We start from the raw sequence: 23,946 nt of genomic DNA on the forward strand, positions 1-23,946 counted from the left end.
CTCTCAGTCAAATCCCCATCAAATGGGTAGGGTGTGATGCTGCACACCCACTATCTCAGCACAGGTCAGTCAGGTCAAAAGGATCAGAGATTCAAGAGCATTCCTGAGTGTTCTGTATTCTCTTAGTGGCCAGTCTCTGATCCACATTTTTATCTTTAAGCCATTAAATACAGCATTTCAAACTGTGGTGAAGTGCTAAATTGCTTAAAACATAAAAATGTAACATTTTGATGATTCTTTTTTAGTTATCATTTTATGTGTAAAGGTATTTTTGCTTGCTTGTATGTCTCTACACCACATTCTTGCCTGGTAATGACAGAGGCTAGAAGAGAGCATTGGGTACTCCTCTACTAGAGTTAAAGAGAGTTGTGAATCACCATGTGGGTGCTGGCAGTGGAGCCCACCATAGTCCTCTGAGAGAGAAGCCAGTGCCCTTGGCTGCTCAGCCATCTCTTTGGTCCCAACCATTTTTACATGGCTTGTTCAGTAACATTAATACAGTGTGCAACACTGGAAAAAATTTCCTGAACAAAACACCAATGGCTTATGCTCTAAGATCAAGAATCGACAAATAGGATCTCATTAAACTGCAAAGCTTCTGTAAGGCAAAGGACACTGTGGTTAGGACAAAATGGCAACCAACAGATTGGGAAAAGATCTTTACCAATCCTACAAGAGATAGAGGCCTTATATCCAAAATATACAAAGAACTCAAGAAGTTAGACCGCAGGGAGTCAAATAACCCTATTAAAAAATGGGGTTCAGAGCTAAACAAAGAATTCACAGCTGACGAATGCCCAATGGCTGAGAAACACCTAAAGAAATGTTCAACATCTTTAGTTATAAGGGAAATGCAAATCAAAACAACCCTGAGATTTCACCTCACACCAGTGAAAATGGCTAAGATCAAAAACTCAGGTGACAGCAAATGCTGGCGAGGATGTGGAGAAAGAGGAACACACCTCCATTGTTGGTGGGATTGCAGACTGGTACAACCATTCTGGAAATCAGTCTGAGGTTCCTCAGAAAATTGGTCATTGAACTGCCTAAGGATCCAGCTATACCTCTCTTGGGCATATACCCAAAAGATGCCCCAACATATAAAAAAGATACGTGCTCCACTATGTTCATTGCAGCCTTATTTATAATAGCCAGAAGCTGGAAAGAACCCAGATGCCCTTCAACAGTTGAATGGATACAGAAAATGTGGTACATCTACACAATGGAATATTACTCAGCTATCAAAAACAATGACTTTATGAAATTCGTAGGCAAATGAAGGGAACTGGAAAATATCATTCTGAGTGAGGTAACCTAATCACAGAAAAACACACTTGGTATGCACTCATTGATAAGTGGCTATTAGCCCAAATGCTTGAATTACCCTAGATGCCTAGAACAAATGAAACTCAAGACGGATGATCCAAATGTGAATGCTTCACTCCTTCTCTAAAAGGGGAACAAGGATACCCTTGGCAGGGAATAGAGAGGCAAAGATTAAAACAGACACAGAAGGAACACCCATTCAGAGCCTGCCCCACATGTGGCCCATGCATATACAGCCATCCAATAGGCAAGATGGATGAAGCAAAGAAGTGCAGGTAGACAGGAGCCCGATGTAGATCTCTCCTGAGAGACACAGCCAGAATTCAGCAAACACAGAGGCGAATGCCAGCAGCAAACCACTGAATTGAGAATAGGACCCCCGTTGAAGGAATCAGAGAAAGAACTGGAGGACCTTGAGGGGGCTCGAGACCCCATATGTACAACAATGCCAAGCAACCAGAGCTTCCAGGGACTAAGCCACTACTTAAAGAATATACATGGACTGACCCTGGACTCTGACCTCATAGGTAGCAATGAATAAATATCCTAGTAAGAGCACCAGTGGAAGGGGAAGCCCTGGGTCCTGCTAACACTGAACCCCCAGTGAAAAAGATTGTTGGGGGGAGGGCAACAAGGCGGGGGAGGATGGGGAGGGGAACACCCATAAAAAAGTGGAGGGGGGAGGGGAATGATTGCCCGGAAACCGGGAAAGGGAATAACACTCGAAATGTATATAAGAAATACTCAAGTTAATAAAAATAAAATAAAATAAAATAAAATGAAAAACCTAAAAAAAAAAATACAGTGTCCAACTGACATTACCACCATTCGTCAGTAAATCCCTTTCATCTTGACCTAGGATGCTCCTTTTATCACCCCAGTCCCAAAACACACTCTCCTATTTTCAGTATCTCCTAAATACTTGAAGTATCTGGTCTGAGTGGGATGGTAGAGCAGTTTAACTTTACAAATGACTGCTTTTCTTAGCATCTTGTTCTCCTGACTATGCTGTTGCACATCCTAAATTTCCTAAGTTTAAATAATATTTCATATGTGTATGTGGCATGTTTTGTTTTTTGATCGTATATCAATGTATATTTGGGATTGCTTTCACCGTTTAGCTACTATGAATGCTGCTGTTGGGAATACATGTGTACAGATAAAGGTTTCACTGTGAGCAAGTGGACCATGACATCAGACAGAAGAACTCAGAAGGTTTAGTGATCTCAAACACCATGAATCTCAGAATTGATAACGGTAGGAATGAGGCCATTGGCTGCTCTAGAACATGTAACCAGGACACCACACTGAGAAGACCACGACTATTAGTCACATAGGAAAAACACCTGGAATCCTTCCCCATGAAGTAGAGCATCACTAGCTTCTCAAACTGATCCAGTGGGAAGCATCTTCCCTTGGATCCCACTCTACTCCTCCAAAAGTATATTTCCTATTCACATTTAATAAACTACAGAAGCTACGTTACCTAGAGTAATCGGAGAGTGTCTGTTTTACTGAGCTGTAACTCTTGGGGAAGAGCTTTCTCTCCAGAAGCTGTCATCAGAAGCTTTCATCTGGACCTTGGCGCAGCCTCCTGCCATCAGGAAAGCCTACTGCTGCTAATGCCACCCTGGCACTGGCACTGTCACTGCCACAGTAGCAGAGGAGACACAGGACCCTGGATAGCTCTCCTGTATTGTCCTCCCAAACCTCCCCACTTTCCTGGTAAGAGATGTTAACACTCTGCCCATTTCCTGCCAGACCAGAGACCCCAGGAAGCAACTCAACCCATTTTCACCAAAGGCCACATCTACTTTGAGTTTGGGTCTATACTCAGAAGTGGACATAGATAATGTAGTGCTGTAGTAATGCTTTTGATTTCTGCCATATTTTTTCCCACAGTAGGAGCATCATTAAATCCTCTGGCCTATTTCCCCTATTGGGAGATGAAAGTAAGAGGATCAGGAATTCTGGCTATTTGGGTTACATAGAGTCTGACTCAAGGGAAAAAAGGGCTGAGGCTAGAGTTAAGTGGTAGAGCACTTGCTTAGGGCACACATGACACTGAATTCAATACTTAGATTATGCCCAACGCCCTGAACCCCAGTACCCATCCATTTGGGTGTGAGGAAGCCTCTCCTAGGGGTTTTGTATGATTGGTGACTGGGAGCATATTTTCCTGTGCTTATTGGCCATCCATACATCAAACTTGTTAGATTACTTTTTCAGTGATGATAAAATTAGTTTTAAGTAGCCTATATTTTCATCTCTTTTTTTTTTTAGATCCAATTGGTAAGATATAATTGCTCACTTAAACATACAAAGCCCGGCACTATCCATCTCTTGAGAACATTAATAACAACCTGTAAATACACAGAGCAGAATCTTAACATCACCTGCCATCTTGTCCTGCCACGGCTTCTCAGTCCCCTGTCCTCCGGCCTGACTCCTCTTCTCTCCCCTAGTCTGCTCCTCTTCCTTCAAACTTCTCTCCAGCCCAATCTTCCTTCTCCTCCAATGACAGGCCTCCTTCTATCCTGTACCTGCCTCACCTGAGACATCATCCTACATTTCACCCTTTTTGTCTAATAAACAAAAAAAATTTTTTCTCTCAAATATAAGCTGAGCACAACTGATATCATTTTGTAATTAAGAGAATAAAATATACCTAACACCCAGTCCAACACCATATCAGTTAAACAGAATATTTAGTTATCCATTCCAGCTTAAGAAAGGCTTAAAATCTGTACTATATCTTGGCTGGCTTGTATACTATCTGATAACTATCAAATAAAAAATGTATATTTAGAGTTACACAGCCTGATAGGCTATGAGACTATAATGTCTTCAACCCCGTCAGAAATCTGGGAATGACAAATATCTGTACACATAGGAAGCCTATCATGCTTCCAGAACTGAGAGATTTTAGAGACAAATCTCCACTAGCACAGTCCCCTGCTAGCAACATGTGAGCACAAGTCTTCAGCCTTCTGGCCCAAGATCAACTGACAGACTCTTGAAATGCAGATTTTGAAGGGCTGATAACCCTGATTGGCAGAGTTTATCAGTCAACTATTCTGTATAATTTGTCCTTTTCCGGACAGTATTAGTCTGCAGATGAAACAGGCAGTTTTGTGTAGTGGCTGCCTAGCCACAAAGTATTGCCTCACCTGGAGGTAGAGATGTTCACATTCTTCATTAAATTCACCAAAGGGTAACTGTTAGGAGCAGATATGTCTCAACAAAAGATAAATAACTTTAAATCTCAAATTTTGTGGATTTCTGACGTTTTTGAAAACCACCTATCTATATAAGACAATCTGGACTGTTGTCTTTATATCTTAATAGTATCTTGAAAGTTCTCTCACAAACTCAGAGCCATGACTCTGCTATTTGAATCTTAACTCACAGGTGTAATCAACTCAGAAGTTTGTAATGGCAACAATAGAAGGACTGGCTCTTTAAACTCTTTTGAAAAATAAATTTAATACCAAAGCAAAGATATGATTCCAGCCTAGTTACCAAATGAGATTATGACAGTTCAATTCAATCTAGCTAATTCCTCCCTGTTAAATTACAACCAATTTTAAATTCCTCATAAAAACAATTTTAGAATAACCACTTTCAGCCCCCCAACATACAGGGAATTGGGGCGACGACTCCTCCATAACTTCTTCAAGCTGTACATGGGCGTTGAGGTATCCTTGGGGATAGGAGGTAGGAAGAATGAAACAAATGCTGTAGTGGATGTGTCCTGACTGGACCCAGCTGAAAGTCCTTGAGACCAGGATTCCAAGTTGGTAGGCACGCTCTGTAAAATACAACTCTCAAGAAAAAGTTTACAATCGAGATACCTTTTTGTTTGATTCTCCTGAATAAATATTTCAGGTGGTCTACCTCTATCAAATCTGATCAGTATGACTCTGTGAGGTTTCCAGAGCCTAATCACAGGTTTTAAAAACACAAAGACAAAATCTTTCTCCCAAAATACTGTGTTCCTTAGTCTGAAACCAGAAAAGCTTGTATCTTGCACTCTCTCCCAGATTAATAATATAATCATAAAACTCAAAGTCACACCCATCATGAATATTAAACAATTTTTTTAAAAAAGGAAGTAAGCTAAACAATGAGCCTGATAGGCTTTTGTACTCTGTGATATCGGGAAATTATCCCAAAGTACCCGTGGAGCCCATGTTAAGAGAATTCGAGCTTCCTGTTGTGGTATATATGAAAAGTAACCACAAACCCTCGCTAGCCGGCATCAACGAGCCATAAGGCCTTTAGCGGTGTAATCCATAAAACAAACCAAATACCTTTTATCAATTCCAGTATCAATAAGCAACACATCAAACCAGGTCTTTAGTCCAAAATATCTCAATCTGCTAAGCTCTCTACCCGGAGCCACAGATTTTTCTTTAACCTTAATAACTTCTAAAATATATGCCTGCATTCACTCTCCTTTGTGTTACAGACATTAATCACATCTCTCTACTTGGAGTTAGTGACTAATTTTTCCCTATCTTAGTTCCGAACCATAGATGAAAATCTCCTTGTGATTCGGGTGATCTCTTTACTCCCCTTAAAACAAACTTAAACACCTTCTATCAATTCTAATACCAATAAACAACTTAAAACTCGGGAATTTAACCCAAAATATCTCAATCTGTTAAGCTCTCTACCCGGAGCCACAGATTTTTCTTTAACCTTAATAACTTCTAAAATATATGCCTGCATTCACTCTCCTTGGTGTTACAGACATTTCATCACAACTCTCTACTTCGAGTTAGTGACTAACTTTTCCCTATCTAAGTTCTGAACGATGGATGAAAATCCCCACCTGATTCAGGTAATCTCTTTACTCTCTTCTTTCTAAAAACAAACTCAATCACCTTTTAATAATGCCTGTAATTAAGAAGTAGCTTGTCTAACTAGGATTTCAACCCAAAATTCCCGTGGAGCAAACATTAAAAAGAATATGAGTATCCTGAAAGACTTTCTAAACAACTTTCTTTAAAAAGCAGCTTTTAATCTCTGACTCTCTGATCTGCCATTACTTATCACACAGCAGGTGACCTACAGCCTGCCAGCCCAGGTGGCTTCCCCTTTCTTTGTTTGAATTCCCATGCTTAAGATATCACATGACTTAACATGGCACCGGCCTCCTCTTACTTAGAAAATAAAAACTTTCTCTCAACTCTCAGGACTACTAATGGATTCTTGCCCATCACCTTGGCGTGCCATCTGTTGTTGTAAAAATATAAAAATAAAAAGAGTAATTGTCTTTACCCTGCTAGGTCCTCACTGCGGTGCCCCAAGATATCTGCTAGATATCTTGGTGTAAACACAGCCCAGCCGCACACTTTCCTACTCTCAAACCGTCACATAAAAAAACACACAACACAATAATCTTAGATCCAATTGGTAAGATACAATTGCTCACTTAAACATACAAACCATGGTACTATCCATCTCTTGAGAACATTAATAACAACCTGTAAATACACAGAGCAGAATCTTAACATCAACTGCCATCTTGTCCTGCCACGGCTTCTCCTATCTTTATCTCTTATTGAATATAATTTCACATACTTTCTTCCATTTTGTAAGTTTCCTTTTCACTGCTGTGTGATTTGATGCAGTTTTACCTTAAATATTTATTTTCTTATTGTGTATGAGTGTTGTGGATTGTTTGTAATGCTATTTGTTTTCATTTGGCTCCCAAAAGCACATGGGAACCACATGTCTGCCTCTAAGACTCTGAGAGTCCATACCCCAGTTGGCTCTGATTGGTAATAAAGTTGCTGGTGGCCAATGGCTAGGCAGGGAGACAGAGGCGGGACTTGGGATTCACCATTGCCAGGGAAAGAGAAGGTCCTGGCCTAAGAAATGTAGGACAGGGAGACAAAGACACAGAGACACTGAAAACATGTAAGAGTTGGAGATCATGGCGCATGAGGGCTGCAGGCTTGGGTCTGTGACTGCCAGTATTGAATATAGGCTTTAGTAAGAAATAATTAAAGCATATGGGAGGGGAGAATGTTTTAGTTGCTGGGATGTTTGGATGGGTCCAGACATTTCGATGTATAAAGTATATTAAATAGAAGACTCTGAGTGTGTGTCTGTGTGTGTGTGTGTATGTGTGTGTGTGTCTGTGTGTGTTTGTGTATGTGTCAGTGTGTGTGTGTGTGGTGTGTGTGTTTGTGTGTGTGTGTCTGTGTGTGTATGTGTTTGTGTGTGTGTCAGTGTGTGTGTGTGGTGTGTGTGTGTTTGTGTGTGTGTGTCTGTGTGTGTGTATGTGGTGTGTGTGTGTCTGTCTGTGTGTGTGTCTTTGGGTGTGTGTATGTGTGTGTGTGTGTCTTTGTGTGTGTTTCATTTGCGAACCTAGAGCATTTTGGCGGGCGGTGAGGATTGTGATTGTGTGCTGTTGCTACCGGCGGCAGCATTTGAGTGCTGATAATTACTAATTCAACATACGAATATTTGACTACATGTTTGTATGCTTACAGCATGCATGTAGAGGCAAGAAAATGTTGCATATCCTGAAACTGCAGTTACAGATGGTTCCAAGTTGCCTTGTGTGCGCTGAATACTAAACTTTAGTCCTATGCAATAGAAGCAAGTGTTCTCAAGTGCTGAACCATCTCTTCAGCTCCAGTTTTTACTTTTTCTCCCCAAAAGTTTAGTTAAGAGTTTTAGTTGGCACACAAAATCATGGGATTTATTCTTGTCATGGACCCCCTTCTGCTTTCACAGTATTATGTCTGAGTATTTTCTAGTTTATCTACTTTGTTGTGAGTATATGTTCATATAATATCCAAGAAATCATTAACAAATCCACTGTCAAAATATTTACCTATTTTCTTTTTCTAGAGTTCAGTAGTTTTGGTCTTATGTTTAAGTCCATTTTAAAATCTATTGTGAATTAATATTTATATATAGTGTAAGCTAATGGTCCATCTTCTTTTGCATGTGATATCCCAGTTTCACTCTCTTCATTTAAAAGACTGTCCCATTGATTTCTTATGGAGAAGCCCCTTTAAATACAGATGTCCCTGGATTGCACTATACCTTAAGGTCCTCAGTTGTAAGTAACTGCCTAAGTAGGAAACTGATGGCTAAGGTAAGGGGGAAAGGTACTGAGAAGAGAGATATGTGTGGGCCCAAACCCAGCTTATCTCGCCTTGTCTAAGAGTGGCCCCAGGTTGCTTTCTCTACATTTGTGGCACATTTTGTGTTATGTCATGACTAAAATGGGCACAGTGAACTCATTGTACAATTGTTTTAGTTAACAAATATTTCTTGTAACTATTAAGTGAGGGTAGGGTAGCACTTTGTATCTGTATATGACCACACCAGTGAGACTGAATAAGGTCACTCAAAGGCAGTTGCACTTACTTGTTTTGCTTATTGGTTTGTTTGAGATAGGATCTAACTACATAGCTATCTAGCCTCTGTTGGCTTGGACTCAGAATCCTCTTGCCTTAGCTTCTTCCTGTGTTCTGGGATTACAGGTGTGACTTACTGTACCTGGCTTGTTCTTCCTATGTCTCCTCCCCACAACATCGCCATTACCACTCCTAGGTAGCCCAAACCAGCCATAACTGTTGGGCCTCAGTCTTCTGAGTGTTGAAATTACGGGGGTGGAGGGGGGCAGGCAAGCTTCAGTTTCCTTCATTAATACTTCATATCTTTAGGAGTTACAAATGCCATTAGCTGTATTTGGGAGCATTTTGTCAGGGTGTGATAAATGAGCTCCTTATTACTTATTGTATAAGTAATTTACTTAGTAAATATGTGAAATGCCACTTTTGCAAAACCTGATTGTTCCTAATGAAGATAGTTCCTTCGACAAATATTAAAATTAAGAATCAAATGTGGTAGTGTATGCCAAGACACAGTCTGAGTCAGTAGGATAACTTTGAGTTCTAGGCCATCCTGGGCTATAGAGACCCTATGTCAGTAAAACCAAAAAAAAGCAAAATTAAGTAAAGCTTACCAATGCCCACGTAAGCAGAAAAAAGGAAGTTTTTTGATGGGGTGTGAAAGGCCTCTTAACATGTACATTGAAGTCCAGAATGAGCTGCTACTGCTGTGCCCAGCAAGAAGGACACATGCTTTTGTAATCCTGTAAGTCAAGAAGCCTATTGTAACATTCTAAATCCATGCTGCTCTACCATTCCCCTTCCACAGAAGGGAAGCCAGCTGGCTGAATGTTGTGATATGTTGAATGGAACAGGGCATAGTTATAATTTATAGCCACTGATTGGCTGACCTTTAATATTTTTGCCTTAATATTTCTTTACAGTTTTAGCTTACAGAACCTTTCAGTGATTGAGGCACTTTGGGCAACTTTCATAGAGTCATATGAAAACAAGAAGTAAGAACTGTGTGGTACCATGAAAGACAGCCTTCTTTCTGGTTGAACTAAGGCTAGAAATCCCGGTGACACTGAAGAGACAGTAGGCATTTCGCCTGATTCCTGGGAAACTAGGCAGATCACAAGCCCACAGCCCTCCATAGATTCATGGCCATCAGTCACATAAGGGTAATGCCTCAAGTCCCTCCACAGGTAGAGGAAATGGCCAGTGGTCTCATAGACTCAAGGCAGATCTCCATTTTAATGAGGTACCAAAGGCCTGGAGGCTTAGCCAATAACCTTTCCTTCCTAGATATTTCACCCTTCAAAAGGTACTTAATCGCAAGTCCACCCTAAGACGTGGGGTACGGATTTAATCATTCACTTTTCACTATGCCGATAAATATCGTAAAACCATGGACTGCCTCTTTTTATTGGGATTCGCCATGGTGAGCCACAGAGAAGGCCTTAGACTACAGAGCCGGTATCTAATCTCCTGCAGAAGGCCTCCCTGCTCTCCCAGCCACAGCAACCACCACAGCCAAGCCAAACCAAGCCCCCCATCACCAATCCAAAGCCTCTCCTCAAAGGACCAGCTAGACGCCCCCTTCTTTCCCCTTCAGCCCTGGACTAGATCCAGTTCCATGGGCCCCAACTCCATTCTCAACTCTTCTGTGGCATTCAGGGGCACCTGGATGCCTAAGAGCATAAGAACCAGACAGCCCCTGCCTTGTTGCAGGCCCAAGGAACCTCCCCAATCCCTCAGGCAGCTCCAGTGGTCCTGTGCCTCAGACAACTTTTCATCCCCCCCGCACCCCCCAGAGCAGTGTCCCTTGACTTCCCATACAACCACTGGTCGATGGGGTAAGAGCAGTCATCTCCCACATCCCGCCTATTGCAGCCTTGCCCTGTGGCAGAGTGGACATGGGACCCACGCAACCCTACACTGAGGAATTTTACACTATTTTTAGCTGACTAGTTTAAATCAGTCTCATCTGTTCAAAACTGTTTTACTTTTAAACCTTGAGGAGACTCTATTCAGAACTTAAATCTAAAACTTAAATAAGAAAAAGACTGCTAAAGACAGGATTAAACAATGGAACCCTCTTTGCTTGACATATTTACGTTCAGTTCTCTTTACTCTGGTCACATCTCTACCTAATATACACATATGGCCCCACATGGGGATTTTCTGACCACTAGTCAGTCACAATTCTCGTTAATAGGTGAAGAGATCTGAGGCTCACTGCTCTTGAATATACCCTGTATAATAGCTAAGGTGGCAGTCCTTTGACTAAGATCTGAGCTGAGGTCATTCATTAGTAAATCCTTTCCATTGTGTCTCTCTGTAGCGGTTGGATGGTGCCTTTAAATAACTTTATGTTTTGTATATTTTTCAAAGGGATTCTAAGTCTGTTCCAGTATGATTTTTGCTCTGCACTGGCAGGATAGAATCCTGTGATAAATCACTAAAGTGTTCTGAGGACATTCCCCAAATGATGGGCATAATGTGTTGTAGATATTTGAGTTCATGTCTAAGTTACTTTTAAGCTTAAGTTTTTGACATCATCATTGATAGTTTCTCTGTTAGTGCTGCAGATTACAGAGAAGTTGTGGGCTGATTTATTTTGTGCATTGTATTTTACACACTGTTTCTCACTGATGCTCACCTGAGATGAGCAAACACCATACAATTAGCTTTGGAAACCCAATCACCTCAAACAAGGTGGTTTTTATCTACAAGTCTAGCTTTATAATTGATGACTTGTCAATACAGAACCATTGCTTCCTAATGAGTTAGCATAGTAAAGAGGACACATTGTAATTGCAAAAGTTGCTTGGAACAGGAAGAAAACAACTCACTTTTTGAACTATTCCTCATCATGTTATTTGTATCCTAATCCATTGCCCTCTTCACTTTAGACAAAGTCTTATTTAAATAAACAGACAAGTGTTGGGGAGTGGAGAACCTCTCTATAGTTAGACCACAGACACATCGATCAACTATTAATTTTCTGGTGATCATTACGGATTAGCAGAAATTTATTCTTTTATAATATGACACCTCATAGATTATAATCCTATAAATGATTTGTAGTAATTTTCCACATACTACATGGTTCTTGTTGCTATCAATGAGGTCCAAATGCTGGAGTTTTTCCCTATACTACTTTTAGGAGAGAATTTGTGATCTATATGTTCAGAGTGTGAGTCTGAATTTTCAGAAGTTTTTCTATAAAAATGTTTTATTTTATTTTAATAATATGCATGTGTGTGTAGTAGCTGCTTGGTGGTGATGGTGGGTATGCACACATGGGAATGAAGGTGCTGGCATCATAGAGTGCATCTGAGCTCTTGGAGCTGAGTCAGGTGGTTGTGAGCTGCCAGATGTGTTTGCTTTGGCCAAACTCTGATCCTCTGCAAGAGTATTATGTTCTCTTCTCTACTGAAGCATCCCTTCAGTCCTGGAAAAAACGTTTTTGTTCATTTTGCTTGTTTGTTTTTTGTTTTTTTTTTTTTCTTGTAAACAGGTTCTCACTATGTGTTAGTTTTCTGTCTAAGCTCCACTCCCACAGTTACTTGGTAACAGTCAGGTATGCCTGGCACTATAAAAGGGGCTGCTTGTCCCCTCCTCATTCTCTTACTCTCTTCCTTTCTTGCTTCTTGTTCTTGCCCTGCTTCCCCTCTTCCCCTTTGTCCCTTCTCTCCCCATTCTCCTCCCCCCTTCCCTCCACATGCTCATGACCGGTCTTTACTCCTCTCCTCTTCTACTCTTCTCTCATTAAACATTTCCACATGGAACCTTGTTGTCCCGTTGTGGTTTGTCTAGACATGAAATGAGATTTCTACCCCAACATTATGTAGTCCTGGGTGGCCTGAAACACTCTTTCCTACCCAATCACATGTACAGTTAATGGCAATTTAGTATATTTTCATGATAATATATGAGTATGTGAATCAAGATTCTTGTTGGTTTCAGTGAAATATGAACGTGTACATATGAATATGCTCTCCGTGTTTATGTAAGCTCAATCTAAGCTATAGTCATCATAAAGGAGGGAACCTGGATTAAGAAAATGCTTCCCCATAAGATCAGGTTGTAATAAAGCTTATAGGGTGTTATTTCAGTGATTTATACAGGAGGGCCAAGGCTCTTGTGGGTGTGGCCACCCCTGGCCTGGTGGTCCTGCGCTGTATAAGAAAGCAAGCTGAGGAAGCCTGTAAGCAGCACCACTGGTTGACCACTGTACCAGTTCCTGCTTCTAGGTTGCTACCATGTTTAGGTTCCTGTCCCAAGTTGCTTCAGTGATGGATTAACAAGTGGAAGTGTAAGGCAAATACACTCTTTCCTCTGCAACTTGCTTCAGTGTTTCATCACAGTGATAATAACCCTAACTAGGGCAATGATTATCAATGCAAGTGTGGAGAAATGTATCACTTGCCTTGTATTTGGCCTTTTAGTAGAAGTTGTCGGGGGTTTAATTTCCAGAAAACTTGATTTGTTTACTTCTAGTTTGTTCTTATTTCTTTTTTTTAAATTAACTTATTTATCTTATGTATGTTTGTATACTGTCACTCTCTTCAGACACACCAGAAGAGGTCATCAGATCTCCTTACAGAGCTGATCTGAGCTACTATGTGGTTGCTGGGAATTGAACTCAGGAACTCTGGAAGAGCAGTCAGGGCTCTTACCCACTGAGACATCTCTCCAGCCTCAGTTCTTATTGGTGATATAGAGATCAGTTTTTTTGGAAGATTCTTCAACTCCAGTTCTCATTCCTTTCGTTTGGTATTTGTTAAAATTATGGCTGCTCTTCAGCCACTCCTCTGGAGTTGACAGATTATTCTCAGAGAGGAAAGAATCCCATTGGGGAGAAGTAGCAGGTATTTGTAAATTTTGTTCTCTTCAGATATTTATTTCTCTAATGTCCACTACTTGGGAACTGACTTTGCCTTGGGACAATTTTTTATAGAAAACATAGTTTTAGTTTCTTGTGGGGCCTGCTTGGTTTTGCATTTTTCCTTAATTATTGACACCAAACCCACAGCCTCTTCCATGACAGGCGAGTGCTGCACCCCTGATGCGTATCCATAGCCTTAGCATCTTTCTCAGTGTCAGACTTGATTGATACCCTCCTTGTTACACCATCAATAAGGATTTTCTCAGCGGCTTTTCACAGCAGAAACTTTGGTGAGCATACCGTGCTCTTAAATGAATAATCAAATGAATTGTTATTATTTTTATTTCTCACTTATTTTTCTTTTATTGATTCTTTTTTTTAAGAACTGAGACTAGGGTTCTGTAGTTGAGGTTGGTCCTGAGCTCATTATATAGATAGGGGCTAGCCTTGAACTTCTGATTCTCCTCATTGTACCTCCCAGACACTGAAATTAAAGGTGTAATACACCATACCTGGCTTTACGTTTGAATACATATTTTATTATTTGTAGGAAATGCCACGAGGAGACTGTTCCCAGCGTGCCAGCTTGCAGGCAACCTAGGGTCTTTGTCATTCTAAGCAAACTGAGTCCATGGAAGCAGACTTTCTCAAGCAGAGAATCCTGGTGCTCTGCCAAGTAAGCTGCAAACCTGAGGAAGAGACCTTCCTGTTGCTTTTCCCATGAGGAAGTAACTTTGTTTATAGTTTAATAGACATCTTGATGGGAAGCATGGTGGTGAGCAGAAGCAGAGAGAGCAGACGGGATATACAACAATCTTTACCTCTCAAAGCTTCCCCCCTGGAACATGCTTCTTCCAGCAAGGCCATACCTGTTAATCCCTTCCAAACAGCACCACCAGCTAAGTGTCTCAATATCGGAGTCTGTGAGGACATTCTCATGCATATGACTTCATGTTGTTACATTTAATGACTGCCACATACACATTAGCAGAATGTTCAAGTCATTTGCTGTTAAAAGTATGTGTATAGATTCAGAGTTTCTTTGAACCAGTCATTATGCAATAGGAATTTCTTTGGCTCTTAAGGGATGAAGACTATCAAATAAGCCTCTAAAGGAGAATTTATGAGATACATCTGGCAATTCTGGGCTTAATAAGGAACACACCGTGGAACACCCTGGTACCTGCCAAGAGCAAATTTAAGAGGAAAGTCCACAGAATTAGTAATTTATTCTCAGGGCCTTTTACATATGCCCCTAAAACATTTAAATTGTCTTTCTCACTCCTAGGACTTAGCTGACAACGTCCCTGTGTCTTTAGCCGTTTTTCATGTATATAATATGTCGTTAATACAAATGTCAGAAAGAGAAACCAAATCAAAAGGCATTTCAAAAAGTAGGAGTCATGTGTGTGGATAAAATATGTTTTAAATGTTAAAGATTCTTATAAATCTTAATAAAGCTAGTTTGACTTTGATAGTGAAGGCTTCATATAATAGTCTTTGATATAATCTTAGAGAATTACAGAACCCAATGTAAATGTTGCATTAATTTATGAAAGTTAATGCAGTGGTGGTCTAACTTGTACCTAGAAAAATTTAACTTTGTGCCTCTTTTGATCCAACAATGACTTAACTAGCTGACTGGTTAGTCCCTAGGCTGGAAGCTTGAGTCATGCCAGGATCTGGTAATCTTGGTGTTGTATAGTACAGTTAAGTGTTGCATTAAGAATGCCAGTGTTTTCTGTCCTCTGACCTTGTCTTCCCTTCTCTGCCCTCATGGCTCTGATCTTGTCTGCCTGCTTCTACCCAGTCTCCAGGCCCTCACCCCCACACACACCTTCTTACCCCTGATCTCTTGCATGTACTCATTTCTCAAGAGCACATCTTGGCATGCGTCTGCAGTAAGTAATACTCCCTTAATGTATTTTGCTTCAACCTCATGTATTAAATTGGGTATCACACTAACAAGTCCCTTATGTAGATCTTTTAATGAACTTCATTTTTTTAACCCGTGCAGTTGACTGATACATATTTGTCATTTGAGATCTCTTCATATATCACTGTGCTTGATTGCCTGGTTGTCTTCATACTGGTTTAGATGATTTCACCTTGTTTCTCTGGGTCGATGGTTAATTAATTAATTAATTAATTAACATGAGTACACTGTAGCTGTCTTCAGACACATCAGGATAGAGCATCAGATCCCATTACAGATGGTTGTGAGCCACAATGTGGTTGTTGGGAATTGAACTCAGGACCTCTTATCCACTGAGCTATCTCTCCAACCCAGGTCCATGCCTCTTAAGGTATGTGCAATATTAGCCCTCTTTAGTCCTTACTATAGTTCCTTGTTATATAGACACAAGGTAGAGCTACATTTTCATTACTGTATTAATTGTACTGTTGTTGTCTCTGTGATGACTGAATCTAACTATTTTATTTATTCGTTGAGTTAAAGTTAAGTACTAATCAATCAAGATATTTGCTTAACAAGAGCAGATCATACTGTTTATAATTACAAGTTTTGCTGGTAAAGTGTTACTTCAGAGTGGATCATGGTACAGCTTTTAGAGTTAGCCTATGGAAAATGCAAAAATTTTCTTCAACATACCTTGGCAAATTTAATTTCTTAGACTTTGGTCATATATACTCTGAGAAGCTAAGAATGTTAAAAACAAAATCACTGCTTTTTATATTCACTACTGAAGAAACTCCTCAATTCTCTATAGCACCTTATGTGGGAAAAAGCGAAGGAGGAAAAGAGTGCAGTAGTACTATTTTAATTCTTATATTTGGTCTGAAGTTTCTTTTATCTTTGTTTTCTTCTGGTGTTTGATTTAGGACATTAAGGTCCTTTCAGATTCTTTCACTAGTAGGGAGGGGCTGACTGTACCCAGACCCCTGGCTTTTGTGTTTTGAGCCCTTTAGGTCTTTTGACTGTCCTGTATAGCCTTCAGCCTGTGTATTGATCTTACATAGCCTGCAGTGTAAGCAGTTGAGAGAGCTGGTCTTGCTGCCTGTGTCCTGTGCCCTGTTTAGAAGTGGAGGGATGTTGGAATTCAAAGTGTGCACGGGAAGGTTGACTTGGGAGAGAGATGCCTAGATCAGCCCATTGTTATCTGTGAGAAAGCTTTGGAAAGATACCTGCTGTGTTGTCATTTGCTAATTTTCAGTTGTGAAGGCCTCATCTCAGGCAACCTTGACTTCCTGTCCTTCTTTTTTTCTCTCAGACTCAGGGAACCCCAACTATGTTGTGGCATATGTTGTCCCAGCTCAGGGCTGGTGTGCTCCCTCTGGTTGCCTAGGTTTGCTTGGGGCTTGGGCAGGGAGCCTCTCAGTTAGCTCTCTGTACACCCTTTAGACTCATGCTTAATTTCCATCCTGAAGCAGCTTTAGAGTGAAGCCCTAGTTGTTAATATTGAGTGGATGGGGGTGGATTTCCATATCGGGTTACTTCGGTTCTAAGCCAGACATGGGTTTGTCAATTTGTTACTAAAATTTGCAACCCTAACAGTCCATGTAAAAGACACACAATCCAAATATTTTAATTATAAGTTATATTTCTAGATTGGGCATATGTAATACAATACTAACTTATTTCCCAATTCTAAGACTCCTTATTGCTTCTGGTTTCTCCCAGCCACATGATTCTGGTGCATAGTGGCTTCCTTTTCTTCTCTTCCTTCTCTCTTTTTCTCCTATCTGCCACCCCCTCCTGAGCCTCCAGTCCCACCTTTCCTATCCACTACCCAATCATAGGCTCTAACCTTTTATTGACTTATTAAAGTGGAGAGAAGGTTCACATAGCATCACCTAAGTACATGATGCTCTGCTTGTGGGCTGGGGGCAACCCCTCTTGAGGAACCAATATGAACAATAATATACAAGCAGCATCAAGCCAAACCACTACAGTTTACTCGTAAGATCTGTTTTTAGTACAAAATCCAATAATTTCAGTTGTTTAAATGTGTGTCTTACTATATTTCTTATACAGCTGTTTTCCAAATGTGGGTATGTCTGGTGTGCTTTACCAGCATAGAGTATTCATAATTAACAGTGTAATTTCTTGCCACCAATACATGAATTTTTGTTGGATATGCTACAGATTCATAATGGTTTTACACAGGAAAGCTAATTGTCAGAATTTTGTTTTGTTTTTGAGTCAGGGTTTTCTGTATAGCCCTGGCTGTCCTGGAACTCACTTTGTAGACCAGGCTGCCTTCAGACTTACAGAGATGTGCCTGCCCTCTGTCTCTGAATGCTAGGGTTTAAGTCCTGTGCCCAGCTTGATATTTTTCTTTCTTTCTTTCATTCTCTCTCTCTCTCTCTCTCTCTCTCTCTCTCTCTCTCTCTCTCTCTCTCTCTCTCTCTTTTTTGCCCCTATCAATGGATTTTATTTGGTCACAGGGTCACAGGCCAGGTGTGGCCCCAGCTTTATTTGACCTTCTTCTCTGGGTCTCAGGTTTTTGGTGTTGCCAAACTTCTTGTAGCAGTTGACTACACTCTGTGCAGGCATGAATAGCACTTGTGGCAGATCATCTTGTCACAATTGTATTCTGGACAAGGTGACAAAGTGATGAGTCGATGATGCCACTGTTCAGACATAGCAGCAGGTGCAAGGTGGACTCTTTCTGGATGTTGTAGTTGGACAGGGTGTGGCCATCCTCCCAATGTTTGCCAGTGAATATCAGCTCTGCTGTTCGGTGGGATGCCTTCCTTGTCTTGGATCATTATTGATGGTGTCACTGGGCTTGATCTCAAGAGTAATGGTCTTGCCCATTAGGGTCTTCATAAAAATCTGCATGTTGGCATCTGCCACTTGGCCACCTTGTTGAAGAGAAAGAGTGTTTTGGGGTTTTTGGTTTTTTTTTGTTTGTTTGTTTGTTTTGCTTTTTCTTTTTAATACTTAGATCATTTTGTTGACTTCTCGGTGTTTGTTGAGGGCTGGTATAATTTGCATTTTAAATATATTTACCTAGAACTTCACTGCTTCCTCTGTCCTTTATCTTAACAGGCAGGTGTCCTTTGATTTGGGACTGTATAGACTTTTTTTTAATTGTTTCCAGTCTGTGTTCTTCTTTCACTGGCCTTTTATGAGTCAGTTGTTCACAGAATTGGCTGTAACAGTGCACGAAAGGTTTGGCCAGAGCTTGAGACAAGTAGAAATGGGTGGCAGTTTTAGGACCTGTACTATAATATTTCAGAACACCAGGGGGATTATTAGAAGTAATATTATTATAAAGTTGTGTTATCCTAATAGTTGGGTTATAATAATCCTTATTAACAATCTCTGGTTATTCTAAGTCAGCAATTTTCCTTATGAGATAATATATACTTTCATCTCCATAAAATATAATAGTCATGCGGCAGAACTAGTAACAGCTAATGATGAAAGAACAATTCCCTGTGTATATAGACTTTGGTTTTTTTGTGTGAACTACTTTTTGAAATATGTTGAATTATAACAGCAGTATTGTTGGTATCAGGAATTGCCTTGAGCAGCGACACCATTTGGTAACTGTTGACATGGCAACAGCCCTACATTCCCAGTATTCCTTTGGTCCAAATCCCAACTCCACGTGGGAGTAGTTATGTCATATTCCAAATGAAAGGCAGACTTTTTCTGCCCTCATGCTCTCTCTTCTCTTCATTCTTTTCTCTTCTTTCTCTCACCCCTTTCCCTTGTCTTGTTCTCCCATTGAATCTCACCAAGTGTTAACTGTGTTAGTTTTGTGTGCTCTATTTGGATGGGTGTGGTAGGTATTTTATTAAAACGAGATTTTAATAACAACAAGTATGATAATTTAAGAGCTTGGAAATCAAACTGACTGGAAATAAATTCCAATTTGGGCACTCACCAGCTGTTGAACTTATATTATTAATATAAAAGTTGTGGGTGATAGTAATTTTTCCCTATAGTGTTATGAGAATTAATTTAACTCCTTGTAAACCTCTTGTGTTTTATTACTTATCAGGAACATTGGGTAGTAGTAGCCATTGTAATTGTTTCATTAAATAAAGTGTGTAGAGTTGTGCAGAATGGAGTTTATCAAAGCTAAAAAGGTGAAACTACACATAACTAAATTGTATAATCAGATTTATCTTATAAAATTATAATCTTAAAGGAAGAAGGTTAGAATGTAGAATAGGAAATAATGCTATGCTATTGTTAGAAGTGATTTAACATTCTATCAGAAAACTGGAGAAATGGAAATTCATGTATTAAGGTGGCGTGACTTTCTTTGTGTGCTGTTTCGTGAATCATCTCTTCGATGATTCCGTTTAGAGCTATTTAATCTCTGCACATGTTTGGGGCCTTTTACAAACCCTTCCTGGATTCCCAGGATGCAGATGTTTTCTGCCCTGTTAGCAACTTTACTTTTCATTCTACAGGAGCAACAGTTTAAAAATTCTATTAGTCACAGACTGACTCTCAGCGATTTCTCTTTCACTATCTTGTGTCCTGGTCTCTGATTTCTCCAACTATTCCTCCACATCCTTTCTCCATGTGCTTGTCTAGTTTGCCCTCCAGTGAGGACCGTGTATCCTTGCATTTCCATGAAGCTCACATGGAGTAGCTCACTCTGCTTGTGGAGAGACCCATGCACTCTGCTGCACTGTGGAACAGGTCAGCTAGCCCAGTGAAGAAGAACACTATGGTGTTGCCTCTCAGGCCAGGGCAGTGGGGGTGCATGGCCCACACTCAGTGGTCAAAGATGAACTTTGCATAATTTCCAAGTGAGACTCTTATTTTAAAAGTCCTTAAAATATAAAGGTTATGCAACTTCCTTTTAAAGCTTAATTCATGGTTGTAACTTTGGAATATGATATATCATTGCTGTGGTCTTTGTTTAGTGGCATTTTCTGTTGGTTTGTTATTGATGACCCTTAAATTCTTCCAGAATAAATAGTGGACAGTTGTGGAAACACTGGATAATCTGCTTACTTTGTCTTGAGTTTGTAAGAATGTGACACGTACTTACATTTTGCCAGAAGCCATAGCTATGGGTGCTAGGATCTGAAAATATATGTATGGGCTGTGTACTAGGTAAAGATGTTGATGGTTATTGGTCAGATAAGGAAAAGTTATTGGTGGGGTTGGTGTGGGGCTGCTTGTATTTAAATGCTCCCTACATACTGGCTCCCAAGATCTGGAAGCCCTGAGGAACAGGTCCTCAAGTACCCCAAGTGATGCTTTGTAAACTTTGCTTCTTAGTTTAACTCATCAAAAATGGATAGAGTCTGTGATTAGGCAACAGAAGAAGAAAGGTGGGATTGATGATGGAGTGGAGGGTCTCAAGAGACAGGAGAAGGGGGAACAAGAGAGGAGACCAAGGGAAGAGGAAACCGCCATGTGAGGAGATGGACCCTGAGCATATGGCCTGGAAAAAGAGCAAGTAACAAGGGACATTATGGCATGGATATAGGTTAGTGTAGCTGTAAACCTGCCCAATTAGGCTTATGACTTGTAAATAAAGTACCTGGATTGTGTGTCTTTTATTTGGACTAGTTAGAGTGTTTAATTCCTTTTATAATTGGTGCCTTTGACCCTGAGATTAAGTCTCATGCTCTACTGAAATGAAGTTAGTTATTGTACTTTGTGTTTCTCGTGGTGCAATAACTTTGCTGTTTTTCATAGATCATTGAAGTGTTTCAATATGTGTGAAAAAGAGGCAGTGAGTAGTTTTTTTTTTTTTTAACTATGTGCTACTGAAGTGTACACAGAATAGCTTTGTTTGGAATTAGCTAAAGTGATAGGTTTGGGTCTTGCTTTACTAACAGTGTTGTTTGTAGCAGAAAAAGTTCTATAAAAGCACACATCATGATTAACCAATTAGTATTATCCAGAGAATGACCAATTTCTTTAATATACTTATCCATTATTAATGGACTTCTTTATGGTTCAGGTGCTGGGCACATTTATACATCTGGGTGAGATTGCAAATTTTGTTTGGATATTACAAATGCTGGTAAGCTGTTTTTCTATCGAAACTGGAATTATGTTCTGTAAAGCAGTTACTACTGACTAAAATTGAACTCAGGTTTTTTAGTTGAAGGTGTACTTGTTTCATGACAAGTAGAAAATAATGCTGTTAGACTGTTTTTACCTGTACGTAAAAGAAAAACTTTAATGTTTAAGATAAAGTGTCATTATATTATATAAAAATATTTATATAATGTGGGTATATTTGTGTATGTGTGTGTGTGTGTGTATGTATGTATGTGTGCACGCGTGCACGCACCCATGTATGTGTGGATGTAGTGTATAGATGAGATCATCTTGTTACACTGACTTAGTTTCTGGATATGGGAAACAGGAAACCAAACTTTCTAAAAATGATTAGTAAGTTTGTGTTTAATCAAATGGCTGGCAGAAACTTAAATTTCTTTAACATATTAGTTTTAAGTTCTATAGAAAGTTCTTTTAGGAAAGAAAAAATAACCATTCCAAGAAACTTATTTTCTGTTTTTCCTATTATAGTGAGCTGCACAGTTCTCCAAAGCAAGGAGGTGGACTTCATCCTCCTTACCACTTTCATCCTTGCCTACCCCAGGGACTGTGTGACAAGGTAACAGAATGGTTTACATTTATTAAAACATGATACCGTGAGTTTATTGTGACGTGTTTTTGTCTGAGCACTGCTGAAGAATAAAAAAAACAATTTTACTAGTTTTTGTACTAAGTATAGAAATAACGGCCATTCATGCAGGTGTTTGGAACCTAAATATTTGCACCTGAAAATAATAGAAACCATATTTCCTTAATAAACCTTAAGGAAAATATATTTTAACATAATGATTAAATCTTATTTTAATGCAGACCTAATATCAGATTCATCAGTGAGTAAGAATCCTGATTCTATGCAACGAAATTGAATTGATTCTGTTTTTTTCAAGAGATGAAATTGCTTCTTGTAGCTATGAAGGCAGGTATGGAGAAGCTAAGTGAGTTCTATTTCTTAATGGATAGTTGATTTTTTTATATTTTTAGAAGATTAACCCTCGCAAGTCAGTTCTACAGTTTCCACATATGAAATATATATTACAAAGGAAATATTTTAGTCTGAGTCCTTCATCTATACTACCATGTAAAGAATTTTAAATAACATAATAGTCACTAGTTATCCTCCATTGAAAACCAAAATAATAATAATAATAATAATAATAATAATAATAATAATAATAATAATAATAGGCATTGTCATGTTTATCTTCCTTCAGGTATAAAATGGTAAAAAATTAAAAGTTACATTTTTCTTTTTCTTTTTCTTTTTTTATTTGAATGGCATTGGCGGGGCCTTATTTGTCAGTCTTTACAAATAAGAAAAACTCGCCTCACAACTGTTCATAACTGCAGTTCTGGGCAGTGCGTCCTTCACGGACACAGTCACGTATATTCAAAAAAAAACACACAGAAAATTAAGCTGCAACTCGATATCCTTCTAAATTAAAAGTAAACTATTTTCTACCATTGCTGATGACCAATGTTGGCATCTGTGTGGTGGGTAAAATGAGGCAGGCAGTCGTTGGATGTCATTGCTTAAAGCTATTGATGGGGGTGGATCCAGACACCTATAGGGATGCTGCCCCAGGGAGCCAGCGACTAGAGATGTTACTCAACAGACAGTTTTCTGAGGGAGCAAAGCTTAAGTTACTGGGGGGTTGGCACTCTCTATGATCAGCGAAAAACCTATGAACTCTTAACTCCTTGGGGTCAGTGAGAAAGACCAGGGAAGAGAGAAAATTCACACACACACACACACACACACACACACACACACACACACAGAGTTGATGGTAGAAGGAACAGTGTTCCAGCCCATCATACACAAGCCTAAACAGATACACATAGTTGATGGATGCCCTAACCCTTGTGCTTTTTAATCACTTATATATCCCAGCCAAATCTCTCAAGCAGCATTAAATTGCAATGTAATTGTTTTAGTTTTCTTCTAGACAAAGACAGGAGTAATTATTTCATCATTTATCCTTAAAAAGTATTCTTAAAAGACTCACAGATCTAACCACTTATATAAAAATCAGTCATATCTACTTTAAATCCTCAGAATGAGTATCTACTCAAGAGCAATTCTTAATAAATCTCATCAGGAAGCTGAGGGCAAAAATGTGTATAAGAAATCAATTGTTAGTGCCAGAGATGTTGGCCAGTGAGTGATTTGAGGCCCCTTAGAGTTTTCCCATAATTCTTAGATAATGAGGAACATGCTGGCAGTGAACAGAACATAACTCCATAACAGCCTCAAGTCCTCAGGACACATAGCTCTCAGGACACATAGTCCTTGGAGCTGACACACTGAGTCGCACCCAAACGACTGTGGTAATGGGGGGGGGGGTACATAC

This window comes from Rattus norvegicus, chromosome 12, assembly GCF_036323735.1.
Source record: "Rattus norvegicus strain BN/NHsdMcwi chromosome 12, GRCr8, whole genome shotgun sequence".
Lineage (NCBI taxonomy): Eukaryota > Metazoa > Chordata > Mammalia > Rodentia > Muridae > Rattus > Rattus norvegicus.